The sequence below is a fragment of the Panthera uncia genome (assembly GCF_023721935.1).
Source record: "Panthera uncia isolate 11264 chromosome B2 unlocalized genomic scaffold, Puncia_PCG_1.0 HiC_scaffold_24, whole genome shotgun sequence".
Lineage (NCBI taxonomy): Eukaryota > Metazoa > Chordata > Mammalia > Carnivora > Felidae > Panthera > Panthera uncia.
The window spans coordinates 42997148-43002774 of record NW_026057580.1 but is presented as its reverse complement, the minus strand read 5'-3'; positions in this window follow the sequence as shown (position 1 = coordinate 43002774).

Below are 5627 nucleotides of genomic sequence, written 5' to 3'. Positions count from 1 at the left end.
AGGTGCTGAAGGGGTACTTGAAGAAATTATAGCTGAGAACTTCCCTGAACTGGGGAAGGAAAAAGGCATTGAAAAACAAGAGGCACAGAGAACTCCCTTCAGACGTAACTTGAATCGATCTTCTGCACGACATATCATAGTGAAACTGGCAAAATACAAGGATAAAGAGAAAATTCTGAAAGCAGCAAGGGATAAACGTGCCCTCACATATAAAGGGAGACCTATAAGACTCGTGACTGATCTCTCCTTTGAAACTTGGCAGGCCAGAAAGGCTTGGCACGATATCTACAGTGTGCTAAACAGAAAAAATATGCAGCCGAGAATCCTTTATCCAGCAAGTCTGTCATTTAGAATAGAAGGAGAGATAAAGGTCTTCCCAAACAAACAAAAACTGAAGGAATTTGTCACCACGAAACCAGCCCTACAAGAGATCCTAAGGGGGATCCTGTGAGACAAAGTACCAGAGACATCACTACAAGCATAAAACATACAGACATCACAATGACTCTAAACCCATATCTTTCTATAATAACACTGAATGTAAATGGATTAAATGCGCCAACCAAAAGACATAGGGTTCAGAATGGATAAAAAAACAAGACCCATCTATTTGCTGTCTACAAGAGACTCATTTTAGATCTGAGGACACCTTTAGATTGAGAGTGAGGGGATGGAGAACTATTTATCATGCTCCTGGAAGCCAAAAGAAAGCTGGAGTAGCCATACTTATATCAGACAAACTAGACTTTAAATTAAAGGCTGTAACAAGAGATGAAGAAGGGCATCATATAATAATTACAGGGTCTATCCATCAGGAAGAGCTAACAATTATAAATGTCTATGCGCCGAATACCAGAGCCCCCAAATATATAAAACAATTACTCATGAACATAAGCAACCTTGTTGATAAGAATGTGGTAATTGCAGGGGACTTTAACACCCCACTTACAGAAATGGATAAATCATCTAGACACACAGTCAATAAAGAAACAAGAGCCCTGAATGATACATTGGATTAGATGGACTTGACAGATATATTTAGAACTCTGCATCCCAAAGCAACAGAATATACTTTCTTCTCGAGTGCACATGGAACATTCTCCAAGATAGATCATATACTGGGTCACAAAACAGCCCTTCATAAGTTTACAAGAATTGAAATTATACCATGCCTACTTTCAGACCACAATGCTATGAAGCTTGAAATCAACCACAGGAAAAAGTCTGGAAAACCTCCAAAAGCATGGAGGTTAAAGAACACCCTACTAACGAATGAGTGGGTCAACCAGGCAATTAGAGAAGAAATTAAAAAATATATGGAAACAAACGAAAATGAAAATACAACAATCCAAATGCTTTGGGACGCAGTGAAGGCAGTCCTGAGAGGAAAATACATTGCAATCCAGGCCTATCTCAAGAAACAAGAAAAATCCCAAATACAAAATCTAACAGCACACCTAAAGGAAATAGAAGCAGAACAGCAAAGGCAGCCTAAACCCAGCAGAAGAAGAGAAATAATAAATATCAGAGCAGAAATAAACAATATAGAATCTAAAAAAACTGTAGAGCAGATCAACGAAACCAAGAGTTGGTTTTTTGAAAAAATAAACAAAATTGACAAACCTCTAGCCAGGCTTCTCAAAAAGAAAAGGGAGATGACCCAAATAGATAAAATCATGAATGAAAATGGAATGATTACAACCAATCCCTCAGAGATACAAACAATTATCAGGGAATACTATGAAAAATTACATGCCAACAAATTGGACAACCTGGAAGAAATGGACAAATTCCTAAACACCCACACTCTTCCAAAACTCAATCAGGAGGAAATAGAAAGCTTGAACAGACCCATAACCAGCGAAGAAATTGAACCAGTTATCAAAAATCTCCCAACAAATAAGAGTCCAGGACCAGATGGCTTCCCAGGGGAGTTCTACCAGACATTTAAAGCAGAGATAATACCTATCCTTCTCAAGCTATTCCAAGAAACAGAAAGGGAAGGAAAACTTCCAGACTCATTCTATGAAGCCAGTATTACTTTGATTCCTAAACCAGACAGAGACCCAGTAAAAAAAGAGAACTACAGGCCAATATCCCTGATGAATATGGATGCAAAAATTCTCAATAAGATACTAGCAAATCGAATTCAACGGCATATAAAAAGAATTATTCACCATGATCAAGTGGGATTCATTCCTGGGATGCAGGGCTGGTTCAACATTTGCAAATCAATCAACGTGATACATCACATTAACAAAAAAAAAGAGAAGAACCATATGATCCTGTCAATCGATGCAGAAAAGGCCTTTGACAAAATCCAGCACCCTTTCTTAATAAAAACCCTTGAGAAACTCGGGATAGAAGGAACATACTTAAAGATCATAAAAGCCATTTATGAAAAGCCTACAGCTAACATCATCCTCAATGGGGAAAAACTGAGAGCTTTTTCCCTGAGATCAGGAACACGACAGGGATGCCCACTCTCATCGCTGTTGTTTAACATAGTGCTGGAAGTTCTAGCTTCAGCAATCAGACAACAAAAGGAAATCAAAGGCATCAAAATTGGCAAAGATGAAGCCAAGCTTTCACTTTTTGCAGATGACTTGATATTATACATGGAAAATCCGATAGACTCCACCAAAAGTCTGCTAGAACTGATACATGAATTCAGCAAAGTTGCAGGATACAAAATCAATGTACAGAAATCAGTTGCATTCTTATACACTAACAATGAAGCAACAGAAAGACAAATGAAGAAACTGATCCCATTCACAATTGCACCAAGAAGCATAAAATACCTAGGAATAAATCTAACCAAAGATGTAAAAGATCTGTATGCTGAAAACTATAGAAAGCTTATGAAGGTAATTGAAGAAGATTTAAAGAAATGGAAAGACATTCCCTGCTCATGGATTGGAAGAATAAATATTGTCAAAATGTCAATACTACCCAAAGCTATCCACACATTCAATGCAATCCCAATCAAAATTGCACCAGCATTCTTCTCGAAACTAGAACAAACAATCCTAAAATTCATATGGAACCACAAAAGGCCCTGAATAGCCAAAGTAATTTTGAAGAAGAAGACCAAAGCAGGAGGCATCAGAATCCCAGACTTTAGCCTCTACTACAAAGCTGTAATCATCAAGACAGCATGGTATTGGCACAAAAACAGACACATAGACCAATGGAATAGACTAGAAACCCCAGAACTAGACCCACAAACGTATGGCCAACTCATCTTTGACAAAGCAGGAAAGAACATCCAATGGAAAAAAGACAGTCTCTTTAACAAATGGTGCTGGGAGAACTGGACAGCAACATGCAGAAGGTTGAAACTAGACCACTTTCTCACACCATTCACAAAAATAAACTCAAAATGGATAAAGGACCTGAATGTGAGACAGGAAACCATCAAAACCCTAGAGGAGAAAGCAGGAAAAGACCTCTCTGACCTCAGCCGTAGCAATCTCTTACTCGACACATCCCCAAAGGCAAGGGAATTAAAAGCAAAAGTGAATTACTGGGACCTTATGAAGATAAAAAGCTTCTGCACAGCAAAGGAAACAACCAACAAAACGAAAAGGCAACCAACGGAATGGGAAAAGATATTTGCAAATGACATATCGGACAAAGGGCTAGTATCCAAAATCTATAAAGAGCTCACCAATCTCCACACCCGAAAAACAAATAACCCAATGAAGAAATGGGCAGAAAACATGAATAGACACTTCTCTAAAGAAGACATCCGGATGGCCAACAGGCACATGAAAAGATGTTCAATGTTGCTCCTTATCAGGGAAATACAAATCAAAACCACACTCAGATATCACCTCACACCAGTCAGAGTGGCCAAAATGGACAAATCAGGAGACTATAGATGCTGGAGAGGATGTGGAGAAACGGGAACCCTGTTGCACTCTTGGTAGGAATGCAAACTGGTGCAGCCACTCTGGAAAGCAGTGTGGAGGTTCCTCAGAACATTAAAAATAGATCTACCCTATGACCCAGCAATAGCACTGCTAGGAATTTATCCAAGGGATACAGGAGTACTGATGCATAGGGGCACTTGTACCCCAATGTTTATAGCAGCACTCTCAACAATAGCCAAATTATGGAAAGAGCCTAAATGTCCATCAACTGATGAATGGATAAAGAAATTGTGGTTTATATACACAATGGAATGCTACGTGGCAATGAGAAAGAATAAAATATGGCCTTTTGTAGCAACGTGGATGGAACTGGAGAGTGTGACGCTAAGTGAAATAAGCCATACAGAGAAAGACAGATACCATATGTTTTCACTCTTATGTGGATCCTGAGAAACTTAACAGAAACCCATGGGGGAGGGGAAGGAAAAAAAAAAAAGAGGTTAGAGTGGGAGAAAGCCAAAGCATAAGAGACTCTTAAAAACTGAGAACAAACTGAGGGTTGATGGGGGGTGGGAGGGAGGGGAGAAGGGTGATGGGTATTAAAGAGGGCATCTTTTGGGATGAGCACTGGGTGTTGTATGGAAACCAATTTGACAATAAATTTCATATATTAAAAAAAAAAAATAAAGTCAGGTGTTCCCACAAAAAAAAAAAAAAAGAAACAGGGAGTAAGAGGGGCGCCTGGATGGCTCAGTTGGTTGAGCGTCAGACTTTGGCTCAGGTCATGGCTCAGGTCATGATCTCTCGTCTGTGAGCTGGAGCCCCATGAACTCCAGCCCCAGCCCCATGAGTTGGAGTCCCTTGAGTTCGAGCCCCACGTCACGCTCTGCAATAACAGCTCAGAGCCTGGAGGCTCCTTCGGATTCTGTCTCCCTCTCTCTCTGCCCCTCCCCCGCTCATACGCGCGCAAGTGCTCTCTCTCTTTCTGTCAAAAAGAAATAAACATTAAAAAAAGAAACGGGGAGAAAGAAAAATCTCGGGAAATTTGAATATTGTTTTGTCCTATTAAAAAAAACCTTAATGTAGTAAATCTCACTAGGAAACAAGGAAAACACCCACATTCTATTCTGTCTCAAAATGGAGAAGCACAAAGGAAGTAGTAATTGTAGTTTATCTTTGGAATTATTGAAAAATATTGAAACTGAATAACTGATAAGAGAGAGAAGCTAGAGCTACTGCCTTTTCAAGGTGCACTGCTTGTGATTTCATAGCAATCTGAGAAGGTCAGTGCCTCTCGTTTTCACTGACTACAAAGTAATAGAAGCCTCCCTGTAATTATGGGATTGAATGAACATATGGCCAGTGATCTTAAAGGAAGAAAGACAGAATTCTTAAAAGATAATTCTTATCAACGGTAATGAAGGAATTGAGAACTAGTTTTGCTTTTTATTTGGGAAAATTGGTATATAAACATAACACATATATACAAACAGTATAATTATATGTGATATATAATAATTATATATGATCTATCATGTATTATATATATGATTTAAATATTTAATTTTCTTTGACTTTAAATATACTTTTAAAAACTGATGAAAAGTTTTAAACAAAATTTAAGAAACCTACTTTTTTTGGTGTTGTTAAAAATATGTACCAAGGGCATTTTTATCACTTTTCTATTGATAGCCATGTGGAAACTTGTGACTCAGGTATCAGATTCAGCCCGGAGCTTAAATTTAACTGACC